Source organism: Palaemon carinicauda, unplaced genomic scaffold (genome assembly GCF_036898095.1).
Source record: "Palaemon carinicauda isolate YSFRI2023 unplaced genomic scaffold, ASM3689809v2 scaffold321, whole genome shotgun sequence".
NCBI classification, from domain to species: domain Eukaryota; kingdom Metazoa; phylum Arthropoda; class Malacostraca; order Decapoda; family Palaemonidae; genus Palaemon; species Palaemon carinicauda.
In genome coordinates, this window is record NW_027170882.1 from 36,281 (window position 1) to 63,134 (window position 26,854).

Genomic DNA, 26,854 nt, shown 5'->3' on the forward strand with positions numbered 1-26,854 from the left:
AATGGTAATGAATAAAAGCTACTCCCGGGGATCCCGTAATAGAAGTCTTTAAACATATATATATATATATATATATATATATATATATATATATATATATATATATATATATATATATATATATATACTGTATTTTGATATAATATCCGTCTTACTAAAAGTTTACCCATTACATTCGAATCCTTTCTATGATTTTCAAATTCCCCATCGACAATAGATGATTATACCAAACATTGTTAGCATTTCTTCACATTTTCATCCATTAATATTGAATAACTTTCAGAATTATTTTGGCTGGTCAGAATTTTCAGTAGGCCTGCAAAACAGATAATTCTGCATAATTTGAGTCCATTTTCATTTCAACCTCATAACTTTCTTTGTGTTGTTTCCTTCCCTCCCTTCATTTTAGCCGATTTTAAAATTAGTTTTTCTTTTATTTCTTTGAGAGAGAGAGAGAGAGAGAGAGAGAGAGAGAGAGAGAGAGAGAGAGAGAGAGAGAGAGAGAGAGAGAGAGAGAGAGAGAGAGATTATATTATTCAATAAATTTATTACGCCCGAGACATCAAATAAAGTTACAATTTAGCAGTTACATACAGTACATAAATCAACAGAAAAAAATTACAGCATTGAATCATCAGTATAACAGTTACAATATATATATATATATATATATATATATATATATATATATATATATATATATATATATATATATATATATATATATAAGAAAAGGTGGGAGGGGACCCAAATGGAAGAGGACTGGAGGGCCTATAAGGAAGCAAATAAATTAGCAAAGAAAATTGTAGCAATTGCTAAGGATAGAGCATATGATCAGCTTTACAAAGAGCTAGATACCAAGGAAGGGCAAGGAAAGATCTTTAAACTAGCACACATGATAAATAAGAATACCAAGGATATAACACACACAAGACAGATTAAGGATAAGGATGGAAATATACTGAGAAATGAGAGAGACATAATAAAGAGATGGGAAGAATATTTTGAGGCCTTACTGAATGAAGAAAATGAAAGATTTCTAAGAGGAGACGGACACACAAATTGTGGACCAGTCACAGTAATAACAAAAGCTGAGGTTAGAGGGGCACTGGGAAAGATGAAAAATGGTAAAGCTGTGGGACCAGATGGCATACCTGCAGAAGCCTGGAAGGCTCTTGATGAGGAAGGAATTGACATATTGTGGCAGTTAATGAAAAAGATTATGGAAAGTGAGACAATACCCGAAAAATGGAGGGAAAGTATATTAATCCCAATATTCAAAGAGAAAGGGGACATACAGTGTTGTGAAAATTATCGAGGAATAAAACTCATGTCACATACACTGAAGGTATTTGAAAGAATTATGGATGAAAGATTACGGCAGCAAGTTTCCATCGGTAGACAGCAACTAGGATTCATGAAGGGGCTTAGTACTGTGGATGGTATTTTCGCTTTGAGACAAATTATGGAAAAGTACAGAGAGAAGCAAAAGGTCTTGCATATGGCCTTTATAGACCTAGAGAAGGCATATGACAGAGTACCACGACAGGAAATATGGAGATGTCTCAGGGAGAGAGGAGTGATGGAGAAGTATGTCAGAATGATCAGGGAGATGTATAGAAATGTGAAGACCAGCGTCAGATCTACAGTTGGAAGAACAGAAAATTTCCAAGTTGGAGTCGGGCTACATCAGGGATCTGCTCTAAGCCCACTCCTGTTTAACATCGTCTTGGATGTGTTAACAGAGGATGTCAGAGAGGAGCCACCATGGTGTCTGCTCTATGCAGATGATATAGTCTTGGTAGCCGAGAACAGGGAAGAACTGGAGGGGAAACTAGAAAGATGGAGATATGCCTTGGAGAGTAGAGGTTTAAGAATAAGCAGGAAGAAGACAGAGTATATGACAACCGAGATGGACGGCGACCAGCAAACAACAATCAAATTAGGCGGAGGAAACATCAAAAGGGTTCATAAATTCAAGTACCTTGGTTCAGTGATCGACAGTGGGGGAAACATGGAAGAGGAAATTAACAACCGGATTCAGTGTGGTTGGAACAACTGGAGGAGGGTGTCTGGTATCATATGTGATAGGAAAGTCCCTATAAGATTGAAGGGCAGAGTGCACAAGGCAGTGATCAGACCAGCAATGACATATGGATTGGAAGCAGCACCCCTAAAGAAAACAGAGGGTAGAAAGTTGAACGTAACCGAGATGAGGATGCTTAGGTGGATGAGTGGAGTAACCAAAAAGGACAGGGTTAGAAATGAACATATTAGGGGTACAGTAAAAGTCACTGAGGCATCAAAGAAAGTGCAAGAGGCAAGGTTAAGATGGTATGGCCACTTGATGAGAAGAGAAGGGCAACACATGGCAAGAGAAGTGATGGACGTGGAGGTGGATGGAACACGAAGGAGAGGAAGACCTAAGACCAGGTGGAGAGATTGCATTAGAGATGATATGAGGGAGAAGGGAGTATGGGAGGAAATGACACAGGACAGAGGGAGATGGAAGAGACTCATTAGAAACGGCGACCCCGAATAGGGATAAAGCTGGGAAGAAGAAGAAGAAGATATATATATATATATATATATATATATATATATATATATATATATATATATATATATATATATATAGAGAGAGAGAGAGAGAGAGAGAGAGAGAGAGAGAGAGAGAGAGAGAGAGAGAGAGAGAGAGAGAGAGAGAGAGAGAGAGAGAGTTACAAGGGGTTTGGCTGTCTGTGCCAAAGACTATATATATATATATATATATATATATATATATATATATATATATATATATATATATATATATATATACTGCATATATAAGATTAATTTCATCAAACATGAAGGAAGGAAATAGTTGCTGACTGGCTACCAAAAATTCTTCTCAAAATGCAAAGAAGTAAACTTTTCCCCGATGATATAAAAGTAAAAGAAACGAATTTATAGGAGACTCTTGGAAAAAATGCTGTAAATTTAATTTTGATTTTAGAAAGGGAAACCAACGCCTACCATTTCATCCACCTATAAAACTTAATTAGAAATTCCTATGGTTTGTGGGTCCTTCTGTGACGTCATCATGCCACCCATGATACGTGACAAACCACCAATCCAAAAAGAAATAAAAATATCAAACGTTTAATCTAAGAATATAAAGTATAGAGGACGAATTAAGTGTTTTCACAAAGTCCCAGTGATAGATTTAATTTAAATACGTCTTTAAATCGTAATATCAGCGTATCAGAGAGTCAGTTTATGTTTTTTTTTTCTTTTTAAATACATTACAACGTATTTTGTTCGTAGTTTAGGGTATTTGTTTCGTCTATAGTGGGTGAGTCCATTGATGGTTTAGGTGAAAATTAATGTCAGCGTTCCTCCTAGTAATAGATTTAATTTAAATGTCTTTTAATCGTAATATCATCGGACAAATTAGTTAGTTTATATGTGTATTTTAATATATTACAACGTATTTTGTTCGTAGTTTAGGGTATTCGTTTCGTTCATAGTGGGCGAGTCCATTGATAGTGTAGGGGAAAATTGAAGTCAGCGTTCCTCTGGGTAAGTCCATTATTGGTTTAGGGTAAAATTAAAGTCTATATGATTTTAAAAGTCTTTACTTTAATTCTATCTGTTATAATACATCAATATCGTAAAATAATAAATCAAATACAAAATGAATACAAGTAAGGAAATTTACATAGAAGGATATCTCACGAAAAAAATTACAAAAATCACGGGTATGAAAGACCCTTCTTCCCCTTCAGTTTAAAAGTGCATTTGCCTAAAAATGATTCTCTTGTTTGCCGACAGATAGTGCTGGGAACTCGTGTATAGATGAATTAATCGTGATTTTTTTTTTTAAGTAATACCAAAAAATGAATTACGTGATCACTTCCTTATGAATATATTTGTTGATGATATATTATTTACAAGAAAAATATCATGTATAATCTGAATAGCCAAATACTTATCAAATCATAATTTCTGTACATTGCATTTCAAGTTTTTATGTGGCGAAGTCAAAGGAATATCTCTCGGGAGTTTTGTGATCAAACGCATAGAATTTTGAACGAAAATTTAAGGGAAACATCTGATTTAAATGCTGCGTTTCTTTGTAATTCGATTTTCTCATTTTATTTAGTTTTTTAAACAGACCACTGGAGTGTACCTTATAGATAAATGTTCAAGGTGGTTGATTTAGGAACCTTAGAATTGATATGATAACATAGATGCAATAGGAGATTCTCAATCAATTATCTATTCCTTGATTCAGATAGAGGCCGGTGGGGCTGGCTACCTTATGTCCGTATGTTGATCAATTACTTACTGATCTATTTCAAGAAAGTAATGTTACTACTCACGGTTGTAGTAGTTGATTGGTTACGTCACTGCCTTTATATCTGCCGGACTGGGGTTCGAGTCCCACTCCAACTCGATACTTTCATGTAATGGCAGCAACCTCTCCATCCTTGTGAGCTAAGCGTAGGGTAGTTTGGGGAAGCCTATAGATGACTTAAAACCATTATTTTATTCAAATGTGTTAGGAATTCCTCTCTCTCTCTCTCTCTCTCTCTCTCTCTCTCTCTCTCTCTCTCTCTCTCTCTCTCTCTCTCTCTCTCTCTCTCTCTCGACCTGTTAAACTATATATATATATATATATATATATATATATATATATATATATATATATATATATATATATATAGAGAGAGAGAGAGAGAGAGAGAGAGAGAGAGAGAGAGAGAGAGAGAGAGAGAGAGAGAGAGAGAGAGAGAGAGAGAGATATGAGTGTTTAAGAATTGCTGATAGAGACATCAGACAGCGCTGGTTGAAGGAAGTGATTTAGAGGAAAAGTGATGGACTAATATTAGGCCTAAGTATGTTGAAACACCATCATCATCCTCATCGTCGTCATCATCATCATCTCCAACGCCTATTGACGCCAAGGCCCATAGCGCTAAGGGCCTTGGTTAGATTTCGCCAGTCGTCTCTATCTTGAGCTTTTAATTCAATACTTCCCCATTCATCATCTCCTACTTCGTGCTTTATAGTCCTCAGCCTTGTAGGCCTGGGTCTTCCAACTCTTTTAGTGCCTTGTGGAACCCAGCTGAACGTTTGGTGAATTAATCTCTCTTTGGGAGTGCGAAGAGTGTGCCCAAACCATATCCATCTACCCCTCATTATGATCTCATCCACACATGGCACACGAGTAATCTCTCTTACAGTTTCATTTCTAATCCTCTCCTGCCATTTAACTCCCAATATTCTTCTGATGGCTTTGTTCTCAAATATAAATCTATTGGAGATTGTTTCATTGTCATATCATAACTTATGTCTGTACAGTAACACCGATCTCACAAAACTGACGAATAGTCTGATTTTTATATGAAATTTCAGGCGATTTGATTTCCAAATTTTACTCAGCCTAGCCATTGTCTGATTTTTCAATCTTGCACTAAACTCTAATTCTAAAGACCCTGTATTAAAGATCGTAGTTCCTAAATGCTTACAGTAAATGATTCTACCACATTAATCCTTTTTCCTTCCAATGATATTTAATCTTCCATTACAAACTCCGTTCTCATTATCTCTCTCTTTCTTCTACTTAGCTTGAGCCCAAACTCATGTGATATTTTCTGCATTCTTGTAAGCAACCATTGCAAAACCTGTGCTGTTCTGCTAATAAGGACAGTGCCATCAGCTTACCTTAGGTCTGCTAATTTTCTATCACCAATCCTGTCCAATCCTTCACCATCCCCGACTTATATATATATATATATATATATATATATATATATATATATATATATATATATATATATATATATATATATATATATATATATATATATATATATATATATATATATATATATATATATATATATATATATTATTATTATTATTACTGTCCAAGCTACAACCCTAGATGGAAAAGCAAAGTGCTATAAGCCCAGGGGCTCCAACAGGGAAAAATAGCCCAGTGAGGAAAGGAAATAAGGAAATAAATAAATGAAGAGAATAAATTAACAATAAATCATTCTAAAAAAAGTAACAACGTCAATACAGATGTGTCATATATAAACTATTAACAACGTCAAAAACAAATATGTCATATATAAACTATAAAAAGACTCATGTTCACCTGGTCAAGAAAAGATTGGAAACATTGATTCATAAATGCAATATATATATATATATATATATATATATATATATATATATATATATATATATATATATATATATATATATATATATGTGTGTGTGTGTGTGTGTGTGTGTGTGTGTGTGTGTGTGTGTGTGTGTGTTTGTGTGTGTTTGTATGTAAATATATATACACATATTTACACAAGTGTAAAATATGTTATTGTTGTAAGAGTTCATGTGTAAAATCTAGAATTTCTTCTTCATTCCAGGTATAAAAAAAATCACGCAAAATGAAATTGAATATCTATCTCTAAAAGTAAACAGGTTTTTATTTCACTTCATTGGTTTCTGTATGTGGATCAAGTAAATAATGCAATGCCACTCTGAAACTTTAGGTTTCATCATCATATTGTACGGAAAAGATTTGCGGATAAATGTGGAACATTGAAAAAGTTTTGTGGATATTTTGTGGATAAAATGGCACCTCGTAAATTGTTCAATCTTTAATTCTTTCCACTTATCATGTTTTAGGCTTATTCCCATTCGAAACAGTTTATTCTCTTCCAAAATAAAGTTGCAATGGTTTTCAAACCAATTTGAATACATTTTTTTGTCTACAGTTGATCTGTTGGTAATTTAGCTCCATGTAACTACAGATATCCACTTATTGGATTCAATAAGCTTTTTTCGTCTTATCAATTGTCCCCTTTTAGTTTATTTATTTCTATATTTTCTTTTTTCACTGGGCTGTTTTTCCCTGATGGAGGCATTGGGCCCATAGCATTCTGCTTCTCTAACTAGCGTTGTAGTTTAGCTAATAATAACAATAATAATAATAATAATAATAATAATAATAATAATAATAATAATAATAATAATAATAATAATAATAATAATAATAATAATAATAATAATTAGGATTGCTAGATTACTAGAGGCGCCGTTGCAAAGACCAAAAGCACGAAGTACTACTGAAGTAAAGGTAAACATGTGTCATTTGTGCGTTTTAAATCTGCGTAAAGTCTGAATCTTCCAAATAATGCGTATTATAAACATTATACTGACTTTCAAAAGTTTACATACGTAGATTATATTGGAAAGAATTTTCCTCTGGGGATAAACCAGGCTTAAACTGACAGAACTGCACTGAAGGTCAAAACTGTATTGAACTTTCATACCCTTAGCTACTGCAGGTGGGTTTCTTGTGAGCTATATGTTAAACTGCATAACCGGCATGTTAGTCTATACAGGTTAAAAATTATGAGATTAGCATAGATATATAGGTCATACGGTAATGCAAATGTGTCTCAATTATTGGTAGCCTACCAGGTAAGGCAGACTTAGAATGCATGAGATAGGCTAGATTGTGCCGTAACAGATTTACTCATAAGTAAGTTCACCGTGGTAATTTTGTATTGTATTACAGGGGAAAGTTTTTATATTCTTATATGCCATTTTACTGTAATTGATTGTTAATTTCAAAGAAGGTTATTAAGATGTTATGTAATTCAAAGGATTTGGATAGTTTGTATGTTTTCCTGTAGCAAATAACGTGATTTAACTGGTTTTTACCTTCATTTCAACCGCAAACCGATAGAACAACCAATTCGACAAGCTTCAAGTAGCCAAACTGGTTGTTGTTGCGGTTGAAATGGAGGTTAAAACCGGTTAAATCACGTTATTTTCTAGAGGAAAACATATTTTCCGTTAAAATGTTTAAATATAATGGCTCTTGTTCGCTCGCCAGAAAACAAAAACATCAAGCTCGTATGTACTGGCAAGCGGTAATGTTGAGCTGCGCACGCTAACATTAGCAACGCTAAATATAATGGTTCTTGTTCCGCCACTGGCTCGCTTAGCTCGCTTGAAAATAAAACATCAAGTTCGTATGTACTGGCAAGCGTTAATGTTGAGCTGCGCAAGCTAACATTAGCAACGCTAAATATAATGGTTCTTGTTCTGCCACTGGCTCGCTTAGCTCGCATGAAAATAAAACATCGAGCTTGTATGTACTGGCAAGCGGTAATGTTGAGCTGCGCATGCTAAAAAATTAATAAAACTAAGACATTAAAATTAAAGAAATTAACGGCCTACTGCTATGATCGGGACGACGAAGCTTGTGGGTCACCGGGGTGTTGTGACAGTTACGTCTTAACTTCTGTGTATCCACATCGCCGTTTCTTTTTTGTCTTAGCTATCTTAGTTTCGATATTGTAGTAACGGGCGTGAATATCTTTCCTGTATGATAGACACGAACAGCACCTGGGACACTGTAAACGTTTCTATAACTTCCATCGTAAAATGCGCAAAAAGACCTCACTTGAACTAACAAAGACCTGACTTGGACAAAGTTTCCCACGCAAAAGGGTCTGTTAGAAGGTGTATGGATAGACCACTTGAAGAGGTAAGGGAAGGGGGTTGGGAAATATTAACCCCCCTGTGCAAACTTTCCATACGTAAGGGTTCGTGATTGGTTAACGGAAAAACAACGAAGTCTAGAGAGTAAACATGAATGAACTAGAATGGGAAACTTTTCCAGAGCAAAGTATTTATGTGAAATTTTGGCATGTGAAGGTAATAACAAAATCTATACAGTAAAAGTAATATAGCAAGATAAAATGGAGTGTATGATAAATAATATTGGATGGGAATATAAAATGAGGGGATTTTATAAGATATTGGATAATAAAACGTGTAATTCTTGGGTCAAACATAATATGTATATGTGGATATTACATAAAAGGAATGGTATAGTTGTACTGGATCAAGTAGAATACTTGAATGTGGCGGGTAAAAAGACATAGGGGAAAATGGGGAGGAGTTATAAGAGAAGGAGTAATCCTATTGGTGGAGGCGGAGTTTATGCGCAGGTGGGAGGAGTTTATGGGTAGAAGGTCGAAAACTGCTATGTACAAACAAACGAGACCAACTACAACTGACCCGTAGAATGTCAACAAATAAATGAAAAATATACAGTTAGTGTAGGATATGGATAATTAGCGTATTTTTTCATCGGTTTATTATACATCCAAGAAGGTAATATAAAGAGAAGAAAAGGCTTGTTTTTAAACATCTGACTTAGCCAGTGGATATATATATATAGCTTAAGTCCCTGACGTCACGGCAGAAATTCAAAATTCGCGGAAATTGCAGATTGGGTAGCTAGGTGTACTACTAGCGCCACCACTCGCCTGGTAACTGTAACCATTCCATGAATCCTCAGATCTTCCCTGCCGCCATTGCTGCCAACATCATTGGGAATATTTGCTCATTGTAACCTGGATTTTTGCTGTGTCTTTGGTGATGTACAGAGTTTGGTTATTGGCTTTCGCTTGATTAGATTTTGCTTACAGATTCTCTTGAACCTTTTTTGATTTGGGTTAACTTTGACCTTTGCTTGTTTTTTATCTCTCTTAATTTTTCCAAAATGGCTGACCCTTCCCCAGTTTATAGAAAGTGTATGAAAGGCTGTAAAACCCGCCTTCCTAAAGTCTTTATCGATCCCCACTCCATTTGTACTAAATGTAGAGGTAAAGTTTGTCAATTAATGGATCAATGTGATGAATGCCTTTTATTGTCTGAGAGTGAGTGGCTGGATTTCGACTGCTACTCTTGTAAGTTAGAGAGAGATAGAGTTTGACGTAGTTCTTCTCGATCTAGAGAATTATCCTCTTCCCATGTCACTGAACCTATTCCTTCCCCTGTAGTGGTAGTTCATGATCCCCCTTCTGTTACCACTGAGCCTACACTTAAGGACATGATGATCGCGATTCAAGCCCTTGGTGTTAGGGTTGAGTCGCTTACTACAGACAAGAATCAACTTATGTCTGAGGTTAATCAACTTAAAAGTGCCAGTATTAGTGCTAAAAGTGAGGTTAATGTGTTCAGTGCTGTGGAGGATGAGACTGCTCCAACCTGTCGTTCACCCAGCCTTAGACCTCTTTCAAGCTCCCCGACCCATAGGAGAAGGACTGTCGATCGGCGAAAGGGAACGAGAGGCATAGCTGCTCGAGCAGGAGTCCCCTCAAGCGTTCCTGATGATGTTTCACAGGACGTTTGCCCTCACCATGGGAAAGGTGAGGTTGAGTTTACCTCATCGTCGGATGATGCAGTAGTCAGCAAGCAGTTGAATCGTGACTGGCGTCAAGTTTCTAGACCTCTCAAGAGGAAAATGGTTGCAGTGGATCAGCGTCGCGTTTTATTGCCTCAAGCGCCTGGCGGTAGTCATTGGGACAGTCCAGAGCCTTTTCCTTCATCTGAAGAAAGATCTCCTGCCAAATGTCCTGTTAGAACGTCTAGCTCTGTTAAGCGTCCAGCCCAGCATGTTGCTGAACAAGTTCCGGAATCTGTTATTCCGTCTGTTCATGCTCCGCCGCTACCGTCTGACTGGGTGGCGTCTTCTGGGCGATCGTCGCGTGACACGAGCGATGAAGAAGGCGATTTTGTTGCTGACGCTCCCGCTCCAACTTTACTGCAAGTTGATCCTAAGTTGTCGTTGTTACAGGACATGCAGCTTAAGCTCTCTTCGTTTATGCAGTCGTTTCACTCTACTGATAAAGGAGTAACTCAACAATTTCCCGAACGTCAGGAAGCTTCGCAGCTTGGACGTCGTAACTCCGATAAGCTTAACCGCAAACGTCAAGCTTCCAGGCATGAAGCTGAGCTTCTAGCGAACGTAAAAGCGTGTGAAGGCGTTCGCCATGCAGTTAAAAGTGACGCCGAACGTCAAGTTAAGCGTGACGCTAAACGTCAAGTTAAACGTGACGTTGAGCGCCAATCACGTGACGCCTCACGTCAAGTTAGACGTGACGTCGAATGTCAAGTTGATCATGACGGCAAGCGTCAAGTTGATGCCGAATGTCAGGCTGTCAAACATGACGCCAAGCGTCAAGGTCGCGCAGTTAAAAGTCAGGCCCACAAAGACATCGCTACTTCGGTTGGACTCTTGTCTGAGGAAGAGGTTGATGAACACCTTTCCTTGACTGGCTTTTTGGACAGCATTCTTTGGATCTTAGGAAAATCATGAAGGTGTTTACGGAAGTTTTTCCTAATCATTTCGTTCCTGTTGCTCCACGCTCCCTCCCTTCAGAGTTTACCATGGGGTCGGCAGCTCAGGTGCCTATTTATACCAAGATAGTTTTTTCAAGATCTTCGAAAAGAGCCTTAAGACTGTTGGGAGAATGGCTGCAGTCCAAGAAAGATCTTGGCAAGTCTGCTTTCTCTTTCCCTCTTGCTAGACTAGCTTCCAAGTCAAGCGTGTGGTATGAGACAGAAGTTCTCGGCTTGGGAGTTCCTGCCTCTGCCCAGGGCGACTTCTCAAGCCTTGTAGACTCTTCTCGTCGGTTGGCCATGCGACGGACTTAAGTTTTACTGGACAACTTCTGAACTTGACCATCTTCTCAAAGGAATCTTCAGAGCCTTCGAGGTTTTCAGCTTCCTCGATTAGACTCTGGGAGCCTTGGGGAAGAAAGTTGCGACTTTTAAGAATTCTGACATGGACAGTATTATTCAGATAATGTCTTGTATGGACAAAGCTGTTAGAGATGGCTCTAATGAATTAGCAGCTCTTTATACGGCTGGAGTGCTTAAGAAAAGAGCACAGATGTGTTCTTTCCTTTCCTTGGGTGTCACCGCTTGTCAGAAGTCTGAACTGCTGTTTGCGCCTCTGTCTCCATCTCTGTTTCCGCAGGAACTTGTGAAAGAGGTTGCTTCTTCTTTAACTCGGAAGGCTACCCATGATTTGGTTGGCAAGACAGCACGGAAAGTTCTTCCGACTTCTTTTACTAGCCATAAACCTAAAGTAGAAACACCTTTGCCTCATTTTGCACAGCCCTTTCGAGGTAGACCCGTCAGTAGAGGTTACCCAAGATCCAACGGAAGAAGAGGATGAAAAGGAGCTAAAAGGAGGGGATCTAGAGCTGGGCGAAGCAGAGTCTGACTGCTTTCGCCTTCAGACAGCAGTAGGGGCCAGACTGAAGAACTTCTGGCAGGCCTGGGAGAGAAGGTGAGCAGACCCTTGGTCCGTTCTTTTGCTGAAGGAGGGTTACAAGATCCCTTTTATAAAGAAACCCCCTCTTGTTCAAGATCCGATAGATCTCTCTGCCAGATACCAAGAGGACTCAAAGAGGCAGGCATTGCTGCTACAAGTATCCGTCTTGTTGCAGAAAGGGGCAGTAGAGAGGGTACAGGACTTACAGTCACCAGGATTTTACAACCGCCTATTCCTGGTCCCCAAAAAACTCAGGGTGATGGAGACCAGTCCTGGATGTAAGTGCCCTCAACGCTTTCATTCAGAAAGCAAAGTTTTCGATGGAGACTTCGAAAACTGTGCTAGCAGCAGTAAGAAAGGGTGACTGGATGGTCTCGTTGGACCTCCAGGACGCCTATTTTCATATCCCCATACATGCGAGTTTCAAACGTTACCTGAGGTTCGTTTACGGGAAGGAAGTCTTCCAGTTTCGAGCCCTGTATTTCGGCCTCAGCACCGCTCCTTTCATTTTCACGAAGCTGATGCTAAATGTGGCGAGCTTCCTGCATTCAACAGGTATCAGAGCCTCCCTGTACTTGGACGACTAGTTACTCAGAGCGTCTTCCTTCAACCGCTGTCTGGAGGATCTACGAATGACACTGAGGTTGTCAAGGAAACTGGGTCTTCTTGTCAACATAGAGAGGTCCCAACTGATTCCATCCCAGAAGATTCTTTATTTAGGGATGGAGATTCACAGTCTAGCTTTCGGGCTTTTCCATCTCCTACAAGGATAGAACAAGTCCTCCTAAAGCTTCGTCTCTTCCTAGAGAAAAGAAAATTTTCGGTAAGACAGTGGATGAATCTGCTGGGAACACTCTCCTCACTGGAGCAGTTTGTCTCCCTAGGAAGACTAAATCTCCGCCCTCTTCAGTTTCACCTCAATTACCATTGGGACAAGAAGGGTTTAGAGACGGAAAGTATTCCACTTCCAGAGTCTGTAAAAAGTTGCCTCCATTGGTGAAACGACCCAATCAAACTTCAGGAGGGTCTCTCACTGGAGCAAAGGAGCCCAGACCTTGTGTTGTGTTCCGACGCCTCGGACTTGGGGTGGGGAGCAACACTGGCCAAGCTGGAGAGCTCGGGTCTGTGGACGAAAGATCAAGAGAGCCTCCACATCAACCAGAAGGAGCTGTTAGCAGTCCTGTTGGCCCTTCAAGGTTTCGAAAGTTCGGTTCTAAATTAGGTGGTGCAGGTAAATGGCGACAATACCACAGCTTTGGCATACATATCCAAGCAGGGTGGAACACACTTGAAGTCCCTTTACGAGACTGCAAGGGAGCTTCTAGTTTGGGCAAAGAAAAGAAATGTAACCTTACTCACACGGTTCATCCAAGGAGAGAAGAACGTGATGGCAGACAGCCTCAGCAGGAGAAACCAAGTTATTCTCATGGACTGGACTCTGCATCAGGATGTTTGCAAGAAACTATGGTGGATTTGGGGTCGTCCGTCCATAGACCTTTTTGCAAACTCCAAAACAAAGAGGCTAGAGACCTACTGCTCCCCAGTGCCAGATCTAGAAGCAGTCCACATCGACGCTTCCCTGCTGGACTGGTCTCACCTGGACGTATACACGTTCCCTCCATTCAAAGTCCTGTACAAAGTATTACAAAAGTTTGCCTCTCACGAGGGAACCAGATTGACTCTAGTAGCTCCCCTCTGGCCCTCGAGAGAATGGTTCACCGAGGTACTTTAATGGATGGTGGACATACCAAGAAGTCTGCCAACACGAGTAGATCTACTCAGACAACCGCACTTGGAAAGGTTCCATCAAAACCTACCAGCTCTACGTCTAACTGCCTTCATGCTATCGAAAAACTCGCAAGAGCTAGAGGCTTTTCGAAGGAGGCAGCTAAGGCTATCGCTAGAGCAAGGAGGACTTCTACTATCAAGGTCTACCAGTCCAAATGGGAGGTTTTTCGAGATTGGTGCAGAACTAACTCAGTATCCTCTTTCACTACCTCTCTGACCCAAATTGCTGACTTCTTGTTAGACCTTAGGAGAAAACGCAAGTTTTATTCCTCTGCTATTAAAGGATACAGGAGCATGCTAGCGACCGTCTTCAGGCACAGGAACTTGGACCTCTCTAGAAACAGACCTTCGAGACCTTCTCAAATCCTTTGAGACTTCTAAAGAGCGTCAACTTGAATCACCAGCCTGGAATCTGGATGTTGTCCTGAAGTTTCTCATGAGTGACAGGTTTGAGCCGTACATGCAACGAATGTTTGAAGCTGAAAAAATAAATGCATGTAACTACACTTGTTATGGATATAAAATAATATGGGCTACCATACCTGTGATAGGCCATCTTTCTATTTACATATAGATACACATAAATATGACCTTCCTGTGGCATGCATGGATTTGGGATATGAGCTGTCATATATACTAATCTATGTATGTACATTGTGATGCGTGCTTATATTTACTGCCAGACCTGCGTAAAATTACTCATTGGGAGAACTGTAAAATGTGCCCCTGATTAGCCTATCCAAATGTGTGACTCTCATCTGGTTGCTATGTAGCCTGCAATATACATATAACATAATGCCCCCTCTGGGCTCATAATAATGATGCACCTTCTTATGCTATTACTTACAAATAGATCATGGTAATGGTCCTAAGATCATTGTAGTATAACAGTTCCGGTAGTTGTGGCTTCCCTCATGAATCTGTTTATTTCCCTGTTTACCTTTTGCACCCCTAGGTAGCGCGCATGCTGCTTGCCTGCCAGATTTGACCTGTCATAACTCATTATTCCACAACTTCTAAGGAGATGATATCATTGAAGAAGCCAGGAAAAGAGATTGACAAAGGGCTCGCAGAAGACTCCGACTGCTTACACATGAGAGGGATTGTACGGTACCAAAAACCAAACCAGACTGGGAAAGTATCTCGGCACACGATACAGGATTTTACGCCCTTGCTTTACCAGTGCTGGGTCTCCTTTCGGACTGAGCGTGCACACTGTAGGCAGAGATGGAGGGATCAGTCTTTCTACCCCTCTTTATCTGTGACAACTGATCTCTCTTTCCTTGTGCAAGAGAGAGAAAGAAGTGGTGGGATCATCATCTCCAACGCCTATTGATGCAAAGGGCCTCGGTTAGATTTCGCCAGTGGTCTTTATCTTGAGCTTTTAATTCAGTACTTCTCCATTTATCATCTTCTACTAAGCACTTTATAGTCCTCAGCCATGTAGGCAGGACCATAAGCCTTTACTTGCGTACCGGGACACCTTATCAGTTTGGATTACTTCTTGATACCAAGAAGTAATCCAAACTGATAAGGTGTCATGGTGAGCAAGTCAGGGGCTTGCGGTTCTGCTATTAATGCTTGGTCTTGTACTAGCCTGAACATCCTTGCACTGTTTATCAGGATGAGGGAACTGCACTTCTAGACATTTTCCTGGACACTTGAGGAACACTGCTGTCTCACTCCCTAAAGAAACTTCAGTTTTGAAGGGCAGGAAGATGACTTGTAGTAAGGTTTCATTGCTTCTGTTTGATAGAGGATTCTAGGTGAGAGGAACCAACGATCATTCTCGTTGGTCATACTTTCTCTTATGTAATCACTTTCAGGAATACCATCCTTTGTCTCCTTGCAGGTCCGGGAAACAGTTTCCATCCATCCACACTACCAGGAACACAAGCATGGGTCTCCTTGTGGCTCATGGGGCCTTGGAAGATGTTCCCATGTGTACACTCGATCAGGAACTATGAGTTGCATCCTCGCTCGTAAGAGTGGCGATACTTTACTTTTCTTGAGTACAAGGGGTCCGAACTAGATGTTGAATCAGTTTTACGCTTGATTAAATGACAAAATTTTCTCTCGTGTGGTCATGTTCAGGAATACGATCATTGGTTGGGATCGGTCTCCTATTGATTCTAAGATCAGGGGAAATGTTCCCACATACTTGCATGATAAGGAACATGATCACAAATCAGCTGTTCTTTCTCCTCATCCATGCACGATTGGGAACATGAACACATGACGTCCACTTACTGCTCTTAGCACTCGTACAATCCTCAAAATGTTCCATTGCATATTCATAATTGCGGATACGGTTCATCATCACCTGGTGACTGATTTCTCGCAACCCGCCTGCACGCTGCCCGATATTGATCTCACTAGTACTATGCTCCTCTAGTTTTGAAGGGCATGAGTGACTGAAAAGGGATGTTTAATGCTTCTTAAGGACATTTTTCACCTATTCAGCTGTCAGATTTCTTTTTTTCCTCCCATTCTGCCTGAATCTTCCCAGCAAGGTTAACTTTCGCCATTCAAAATAAGTTTCTCAGTATTGGTCCTTGCACATTCTAATCTTTCACCTGTCCCTTTGCTAATATGAATAATTCTTCTTTTCCTCTGCTGTGCTGAAGGCTTTCCTGTACATGTTGATTCAACACTATGTCCTTCTTCCTATATGTTCCTGCCCAGATGCCTTTTATTGGCAACTTTCAGCAAACTTTTGATGGCATGACTTCATATTGCTATTCAGGCATATATTTTTCTGTCTGAAAACAATAAAATCTTCTTTTTGTTGAAACCTGAAATTAGAGAGACAAAAGTTAAGTCTGCTGCAGCTCCAGAAGTAATTTCCCTGTTGAGCCAGAACTCATGATTGAAACAAACTTGGCTGCTTACTGACAATTCCCTTAGAGTTTAGTCAGTTGAATTTGTAGGCCATGTAATGAAGAGCATTGCTCCTTCCTTCATCATTATTATCGAGAAATAGGAAGCTGCTTTCCCGGAGGAATCATCAGTTTTTATCCTTTGGCTGGTTCTTCCCGAATCGGTCAAATGATTGTGAGCCTGACATTTCAGTTTTCTCCCTTGGCTGGGATGCAAAGCTTGTCTCCATAAGCCAGTTTAAGGTGAGTAGGAGGGAATAAGAGGACTGTCCTTTCCCATAGAGAGCTGTCTGGTCTCCTTTGTTAGGAGGGAGTAACAGAAGTCACTCGCTGAGTGATTCCTTCGTATTTAATCAGGCAGAACGTGAGCCTGGTGTGACAGCTACCGCTGTGGCATTAGTTACAGGTACTGTACTCCAGCCAACAGTCACTATCACTATAGGCCAGTAAAAGGTCTGTCTGCCTCCTCTCCCATTGACGAGTCTCATAGGCCTTAACTCTTCCGGGTTATTGCCACTTCATGCCTTTGGGCACAAGGCTCTGAGCTTTGTGAGGCCAAGCTTTTTGGGACCTGTGCCTAACGAGGAAGAAACAGCTGGTCTTCAAGTCTAGCACAGCGTTTTTCGTTCCCTTCCGAGGGGATGACATTAGACTATTCACCAACGCCCTTTATGGGGGTATTATTATTATTATTAAATGCTAAGCTACAACCCTAGTTGGAAAAGCAGGATGCTATAAGCCCAGGGGCTCAAAACGGGAAATAGCTCAGTGAGGAAAGGAAACAAGGAAAAATAAAATATTTTAAGAATAGTAACAACATTAAGATAAATATTTCCTATATAAACAATAAAAACTTCAACAAAAGTACTAAGAAGAGAGGCGAGGGTTTTTGAGACCCTCAACTCGTGCAAAACTCTCGCCTCGCCTTAATACCCTTGGCAGGTTTGTAAGACCCTCGCCTTAGCACAAATGGCGGGTTTGTGAAACCCTTCTCGCTAGCGCTATACTGTAGTAGCATACGCTACTGGGTTTAATCGTAAAGGAGATTCAATGCTGGTGGTTTCTAATTCTCTTTCACTGATTCTCTTGGGCGCTTGCAGATCTTTGCGGATGCTCGCCAGTGTTTGCTAATATCAGATGGTGTTCACAAGCGCTTGTAAGCCTATATGAACCTGCCTAGTGTTTGTGTTCTTGGCATTCTGAGATGACAAACCCCTCGTGCAAAACTTTGCTTCTCATCCCTGAGAAGTTTTGCACAACTACAGGCGTTCGTTAAAACTCTGTAAAAGGCTGAATTGAACTTCTGTGGTGCATGCACTCTTGCCATGGCAAAACCTCAGGATTATTGCTCCAAATACGGTTTACTACTGATGGCTTGAGTTAGCCGTATGCGTCAGTGTGCTCCTGGACACAACGAGTTCTCATTAGATGTCGAGTTTCGGGAAGTATGATCCTTCTGGTTTATTTTCTTGGGCTTTGTTGCCGTACAAAATAGAGAGGTCTTCGGAACACTAGTGCAACGAGCTTGTGATATACGGTATACCCTTATAAGGTTATTATTTCAAGCCTTGTTCCAAGGGGATAGGTATTAGCTTCTGCTTATGTTTACGAACGATAGCAAGCCCTGCCCACAAGGTTTTCAGCTTCTCAAGGTGGCCAGACGTAGGTTTCAACTTTTCATTACATTTACGAACGTTAGTAAGCCCTACTCATAACTCTGGCAGGCAAACCAACGGAGCTATGATTGCTACACTAGCTGTATGTTTTGTTTTCCTAGGTGCATGTGCTCACATCTTAAAAATACTAAAAATTCCCTGGGCAATAATGTTGCGATTCATCACTCATAATTATTCCTGCAAGCGGGCTCAGACTTGTCAAATGTTTACATGCAGGCAAAGAGGTTACACGTGGGGCTGCAGATGGACATGTGCATATGCGGGCAAGCAAATTTTTTGCCGACAAGTACTATAGACCATCTTACAATTAGAACTCGGTTCTAATAAATCATTAGTGTTAATGGCTATACTGTAAACCATACTGGAACCCAGCTTATGTACTGTATTACTTTTCTTCCTTCGCATAACCAGACATACTGAATATGCTGTCTCCCTTCATCCAGGTAGTTCCTTCCTAACTTTTATTGGAGGTCTTGGTTTCAAAAAATTCTGAAAGTTCACATAAGTAAATTTGTTTCCTGAAAGGGAACATTTGAAACTTATACCAGTTTTACCGATCAGGGATGAAGAAATACAAATGTTTTTGTCGATTTTTGGAAGGAGGAGGTCTCAGTTACAAACATTTATCAATGTTTTCCAACTGAGTTCCGGATACAATTCATAACTTGGGTTACGCCTGTATGATCGTCCGTATCCCTGGTCTGTGTTAAGTGTCCGTAGATGGACTTATACATGCATTACCTGTCCAACAAAAATTGAAGACATGTCTCAATCTTACCTTTCGGAAGTAGTTTTGTGCTATTGATTGTTACCGACCGGTCTCTTGCCTGAAAACGATCGCTAAGGAGATTCGCTGTACTGTAATAACATCTTCCTCAGGGAGTACTGTCTACCCTGGTTTACCGATTATAACATATTTATTCGGCCAACTCTCATTGGATTGGTGGCAGATGGAGCAAGATCCTCCTCCCTTCATAGCAGATGTGTGTAACTGGTTGCACGTCTTGACATCAACTTGAGATGTTACTTGCTACACAATCTCTAGACCCCTTGAGAGGAACCAAGGAGAATTGACTTTTCGCTTGAGGATCAAGGTCGCTTGTTCCACTCAATGGAACTTGCTAACCCTTAGGGGGGGGCAATAGGCACAATCCTTTGTTATGGTTTAACATCCTACTGGGTATTGGTTGACCAGGTAGTCCAGAACCCTTCCCAGTTTCCGATGATCGGGTTGGTGGGGGGGGGATTTTTTCTCACAGGTAAACTACAGGAACAACCTGTCCCCCGCAATCTTAATAGCCTTTTATGAAGGAATGCCTCCACCTGTAGGAGTGCATAATGCTACTCACCAGGCTGCTACGGGAGACAGGTCATACGAAAATACCCTGGTCTATCCTACTTGGGTGTGAACACAGACTCTAGTTTCTCAAGAAAATCCCGCAGTGATGCATATCCATTCACCGAGTAAGGTGGGCAGACGAGCTCGTCTACTTGACTAAGAGAGGCATCTCACTTCTGCTACACGTAGTGTTCTCTTTAGGGCGAGTCTTTCCATCAAGACCCTCACACACAAGAAGCAAGGTCCAGAATAAAGACAAGTTCTATGTCGTGATACCTGGGCGAGCTAAGAAAGGCACGTACGGTTAGATCTGTTGCCTTTGAGAACTGGGAAAGGTGCACAAATCAGTGCACAGTTCCAACTCTCACCTTGCAGTTGGGCGAACTGGAACGAACATGCTCTACCAGTTTTTGCCCCATGATCATGGACACACTCCTCGCAAGTGCACACAGATAACAATTACCTGTAAGAGCTGAGAAAGGCTCGCTTTTCCAGCCATCACCACGGAAGTACACACTCCCAGCAGGACAAATGAGAAGAGGTGTGCAAGCCAGGGCACCTTACCAGCCTTTGCCTTGCCAAAGCTCGCCCTTGCAAAGAGGAATGGCATGTAGCATCCCCTTCACAGACCAACCATCTTCAGACTGTTCCACCTTTGTTCGAGACCACACTAAGCAAGGTCTTTCTGTTAGGGGATCAAGTACTGGCGGAGCTTTCTCTCAAGAGGCAAATTGCTAGCACCAGTGGCAAAACGGCTGGGACATCTAACATCTCTCGAGAAGTTAGTTCCCCACGGCCGTCTCCACATACGGTCTCTATAGTGACAGCTGATAACCTTCTGGTCTTTGCACAGAGACCCACCGAGTACCCTAGTACCAGTGGGACCCAAGACAGAAGAGAGACCTGAGTTGGTGGATGTCAGACACCAAACTCCTTGGATGAGCAGATCCTCTCTCTCCTCCCCTAGATTTGTTGCTCTTCACAGACACATTAAAAGAAGGGGGGGACTCATCTGTTACACCAGACTTTGTCCAAATCCGAAAGGCGGTGTCACAAAACCTCCTGGAAATGAGGGCAGCCTACCTAAGCCTCAGGTACTTTCATCAGCTCCTTTCAGGGCATTATGTAGTGTTGATGAGTGTCAACAGTACAGTAGTGTCCCACTCAAACAAACAAGGAGAGACCTTTAAACAGTATCTATATCTGCTAGCTGTGAAAATCTTAAGGTGGATGGAAGAAAATTTGGTAGCCTTAACAGCCCACTTTATCCGGGGCAAGAAGAATGTGCTTGCGGACAATCTAAACAAGAGGACTCAGATAGTTGGCTCCGAATGGACAATCAAACTGTACGTGATGTCGGGAACTTCTGGTGTACCACTCACCAGTACCGGAACCATAAGCGTTCAAGCAGGATGCTTTTCAACACCCTTGGGACAGGATAGATGTCTATGCGTTCCCGTCCTTCTGCCTAGTAAGGTGGGTATTGAACAGGGTAAGGGCATCGCAAAATCTAGCAAAGACTGTGGGATCTGCTGTTACAACATAGAGAATGGTTTCCGGACCCTCTATATCTGCTCACAGAGGTACCAAGAGAGTTTCCTCTACTTTCCGAGCTACTCAGACTACCTCACATGGAGATTTTCCACCAAGCGATACTATCGCTAGGTCTTCACACCTGGAGGCGATCCAGCAACTACTCGCAAGAGGGCTTTTTGAAGCTGGTTGCTATGCGCATGGCAAGATACCTCCGGGAGTCGTCGTCTATGGTGTACAGTATCTGGCGAAGGGGTCCGTCTTTTGTGGTGGAGGTTATTGACGGGGTATCTCTCCACTCAGTGCCAGTATTCCAGCAGTAGCGGAGTTTTTACTGTTCCTCGGGGGAGGGGGGGGACTCACTCAGTGTTGTTGGTGAAAGGCTTTTGTTCAGCCTTGAACATTGTCTTCGAACTGAATCAAGTTAAAAATTTTTCCTCGACGGAATTGTCACTCCTCATACGGAACTTCGAGTGTTCTGGTCCTTAGTCGAAAGTTAGACCACCTCCTTGGAACATTGCCAGGGTCTTACGTTCACAGAAAGGAGTCCCTTATGAGCCTCCACGTCAAGCCTTGGATAAGGACGTGACCTCAAAGACGGTTTTCTTTTCGCCCTGACCTCTGCAGGTAGAGTCAGCGAGCTACATTGTCTTTCATACGTCATCATCCATTCGACGGGATGGGTGGCAAGTCACACTCGGTTTCGTCCCTGAGATTGTTGCCAAGACTAAAAATCCGTCTTTAGCGAATCCTAGATTTGGGCCCTTTCGGATTGGGAGTCACTAAACAGTAACAGATGATACTGATCAACTCTTACTATGCCCTTTAAAGAAGATGAGGTTATATCTCATAAGGATGAGAATAGCTCGACCCCAGATCAACCAGCTATTTGTCAGCACGAGGAAGACCAAGAGGAGAATCATGGAGAACTCAATCTCCTCTTGGATCAGGCGAGTAATAGGAAAGGGCAAGGGCCTCAGACACCTCGACGTCAAGTAGATGTCCCCATGCCCATGATGTCAGGGGAGTAGGTACTTCTCTGGCATTCCAAAATAATTTTTCTGTTCAGCAGGTACTTCAAGCAGGCAGGTGGAAACGTCAAACAACATTCACCTCCCGCTACCTGCAAGAAATAACTGACAGGAGCCTAGACACATTCTCAGTAGGTCCTGTGGTAGCTGCTCATAACATGATCTAAACACTTCAGCTCCCTTGCGGGACAAGGACCAGTGGTTCAAGGACAGAGGATTACCCGGGAAGTAAGTCTAGGATGAATGGTGCAGTGACTGGCCACTCCCCACTTCATCTTTCCCTCTCTCGGGGCGCAGCATTTGGGGAACTGCACAGCTGACCTCCTTCTTCTGTTGGTGAGTTTCACGCTCTTTGGACAATCATATATACATGTATATATGTGATATGCCTCCGTCCTTCTGTCAGGGGGAGGTGGAAAGAAATACTGTATATGTTAGTAGAGGGCACGGCTCGAATAGCTACAATGTATGTTCCAAGAGATCGATTCCTTATTCGCCAGCCATGATTGCCCAGGCCGTTTTCCTATGAGGATAACGTGGTGCAGGATCCCTCAACTATACAGAGGCCATCTCGGGACACTTGCCAGCCATTTGGTTTTGGACTTCCACCTAAAGGTGAGTCTCCAGAGTAAAGAGCAGAAGTTTTGTATTTTGCACAGGAACAAATGACAAATTTTGAAGTAATTTGTATTGCTTCCGAGCAATACAAACTTAGAGCTCTTTACACATACTGACACTCCAGCAACAACACCCTGAAAGCCCTGCTGCCATTACAAAAGTGACGGTTAGTCGCTAGTGCTGGTGTGAGCGGGAGGGTTAACCCACCCCGCTCCCGGTCCCCGCTAACTAGTGGTGGGTAGTTACACACCCCGACAAAAAGCTTTTCGGCTGGTTTCTTCTTCACCGAAATAATACTCCTTAGTAAAGAGCTCCAGGTTTTTTTTCATTGCTAGGAAAAATATAAATTACTTCCAAACTTGTCATATTTAGTTAAATGATTTTTATTATCATTATCATTATTATTATTACTTGCTAAGCTACAACCCTAGTTGGAAAAGCATGATGCTATAAGCCCAGGGGCTCCAACAGGGAAAATAGCTCAGTGAGGAAAGGGAACAAGGAAAAATAGAATATTTTAAGAAGAGCAACAATATTAGAATAAATATCTTTATAAACTATAAAAACTTAACAAAACAAGAGGAAGAGAAATAAGATATAAGATAGAAGAGTGTGCCCGAGTGTACCCTCAAGTAAGAGAACTCTAACCCATGACAGTGGAAGACCATGGTACAGAGGCTATGGCACTACCCAAAATTAGAGAACAATGGTTTGATTTTGGAGTGTCCTTCTCCTAGAAGAGCTGCTTACCATAGCTAAGGATTCTCTTCTACCCTTACAAAGAGGAAAGTGGCTACTGAACAATTACAGTGCAGTAGTTAACCCCTTGGGCGAAGAAGAATTGTTTGGTAATCTCAGTGTTGTCAGGTGTAAGAGGACAGAGGAGACTCTGTAAAGAATAGGCCAGACTATTTGGTGTAGGCAAGGGGAAAGAACCGTAACCAGAGAGAAAGATCCAATGTAATACTGTCTGGCCAGTCAAAGACCCCATAACTTTCTAGCGGTAGTATCTCAACGGACGGCTGGTGCCCTGGCCAACTAACTACCTTCTATTGAATTGACATTGGCCTGCAAATGTGTTAATCAGGCAATGATTGTATTCTGAAAGTAATAACTTGATGTATTTTGGAAAATTTTTCTTAAGGTCTTTTGACGCTTATTGAAAAGTAAAATTATTTTTTATTACCCTATTGAGAAGTATTATTCTGATACAGTATTCCGTTTTGAGAAGTCAAACAATTGAATTTTTCTCCTGATACTTTTGTTTCATTTCAGGCGGATCAACTTTGCACACAAATTGATGGAGATCGAGATGAAGCACATCTTGTCGTCCATTGGCAATGACTTAAGTTAGTTCGTCATGCACTTGGAGCATATAAAGGTAAGTCATTGGACTAACTAGAATTATTTTACTTTGATAAAAAGGTTTTAATCAATGATATATTGTACAGTGTGATGCCGTAAAACCTTTTTGTTCTGTAACTAAAATACAAACCACGCTATTTAATATGGGTAATTACTTTCGGCGTAGCGGAAATGACAAGCCATTAGAATTTTAACGAGGGTTTACTACCCCACCGCTAGTTAGCGGGGGGTTTAGGAAGGGGTAGTATTCTCCCCCCCCCTCACACACACACCTGTGCTGAGCTTCACTTTGCTATCGGCTCGGGTGCTATACAGACGTGTCTCCTATCACCCTCGCCTACACTGACAGCCATTAATCTTTGTTTGCTTTTTCTTTTTGACAGAGTGTTTGGAAGTTGGCCTCTGCGATGCGGAAGTGTCCCGGCTTACCTGACCGCCCTTGTGGGACTTTTATGTCGGCGGTCGAAACAGATCCACACACCTTATGTCCTTTTCGTAGTTGCCAACGGTGTGATAGAGATAAAGTATGTGGTGAGTGCAGGGAGTGGTCTACCTCCCAGTGGGAGAGGTTTTCCCAGCGCCGGAAGAAGAAGTCGAAACGGGATATTTCTCCTTCAAGGGCTTTCTTGAAGAGAGAAAACCCCAAGGACTCTTCTTCCGTAGCCTAAACCTCCTCCAAAGCTCCCATTCGATTGGCTTCTTCCGAGAGGCAGGCGAGTGGTAGCGTAGGCCGCATTTCTGTTAACCAACCTCGGGGTTTGGGAGAGGGAGTTGCCTCCCATAGCGAGGCAGCTCCTCCCCCTCCCCGGGGGAGGATTGAATTTCTAATGTTGCTAATGATGATTTGTTACAGCTTTGGGCTTCCTTGGGGCTTCAGGGCTCGCCCTCCAAGGAAGCCCTGTTTGACATAATCAGGTTAGGCGCAGCTGTCAAAACAGTCGCCAACGTTAGCAGAGGTTGATCCTCTGTCTATTGTCGACGTTATTGTGGCAGAGGCTTCTGATGAGTTATCTCAAACCTCTGCTCCTGTTGCTGATGTAGCTGAAGGCTTAGCTCCCCCCTCCGAACATCCTTCGAGGGAGGAACTAAGTCCAACGGTCTCTCCTGCAGGTGATTCTCTCCCTCGGGGGAGTTCACTGACCGAGACTCCTCTTCGGAGTACTGCCGACGGTCTACCTGCTGCCCCCAGAGGGCGTATAAGGCGTAAGGCCCGCCTTCCCCTCCGCGGTAGACGCCTTCCTTCACCTCACAAGGGTGTTAGGAGGCGCCTCTTTGGCTCATCTTCGCCGCAGTCCGCCGCAGAGGAACCTCGTCGCTGTTCACTTGCCCTTCCAGCTACATCTGTGGACCTGTCCGCTGATCGTTCGCGATCTCCTACTCCTGCCAGACCTGCTGACCTGCCGTCGCCCTTCCAAGCTGCCGACACGCTGTGGTCGCCCACGCATCCTGCGATCAAGCAGGCCACGGTCCCTTCGGGGCAAAAGGGACTTGCTCACATTGTAGCAAAGTCCCTTAAGCGCCAGGTATCACCTGTGCGCCAACGTTCTCCTGCACGCAAGCGCTCTACAGTTGCTGACCCAGAGACAACGAACCAGCGAGCTCCTCTTCCTGAGACTTCGCGCCGAGCTACTCAGACTACCTCACATGAAGATTTTTCACCAAGCGATACCATCGCTAGGTCTTCGCACCTGGAGGTGATCCAGCAACTACTACAAGAGAGGCTTTTTGAAGCTGGTTGCTATGTGCATGGCAAGATACTTCCGGGAGTCGTCATCTATGGCGTATCAGGCGAAGTGGTCTGTCTTTGGTGGTGGAGGTTATTGACGTGGTATCTCTCCACTCAGTGCCGGTATTCCAGCAGTAGTGGAGTTTTTACTGTTCCTTCGGGGGGAGGGTGGGGGACTCTCTCAGTGTCGGTGGTGAAAGGCTTTTGTTCAGCCTTGAACATTGTCTTCGAACTGAATCAAGTTAACATTTTTTCCTTGATGGAATTGTCACTCCTCATACGGAACTTCGAGCGTTCTGACCTTCAGTCAGAAGTTAGACCACCTCCTTGGAACATTGTCAGGGTCTTACATTCACAGAAAGGAGCCCCTTATGAGCCTCCACGTCAAGCATTGGATAAGGACGTGACCTCAAAGATGGTTTTCTTTTCGCCCTGACCTCTGCAGGTAGAGTCAGCGAGCTACATTGTCTTTCGTACGTCATCACCCATTCGAGGGGATGGGTGGCAGGTCACACTCGGTTTCGTCCCTGAGTTTGTTGCAAAGACTAAAAATCCGTTCTTAGAGAATCCTAGATTTGGGCCCTTTTGGATTGGAAGTCACTAAACAGTAACAGATGATACTGATCAACTCTTACTATGCCAATTAAAGAAGATGAGGTTATATCTCATAAGGATGAGAAGAGCTCGACCCCAGATCAATCAGCTGTTCGTCAGCACGAGGAAGACCAAGAGGAGAATCACGAAGAATTCAATC

At 42.0% G+C, this 26,854-nt stretch overlaps 1 long non-coding RNA gene across 1 annotated transcript in view; it reads left to right on the forward strand.

The window, feature by feature from the left end:
* Positions 1-7,133: 7,133 nt before the first annotated feature.
* Positions 7,134-26,854, forward strand: part of LOC137636539 (uncharacterized) — a 55,291-nt gene continuing 35,570 nt past the window's right edge. The window contains exons 1-2 of the long non-coding RNA XR_011043144.1: positions 7,134-7,349; positions 24,285-24,390. This is a non-coding gene — a long non-coding RNA (uncharacterized lncRNA). The remainder of the gene's footprint in view (positions 7,350-24,284; positions 24,391-26,854) is intronic.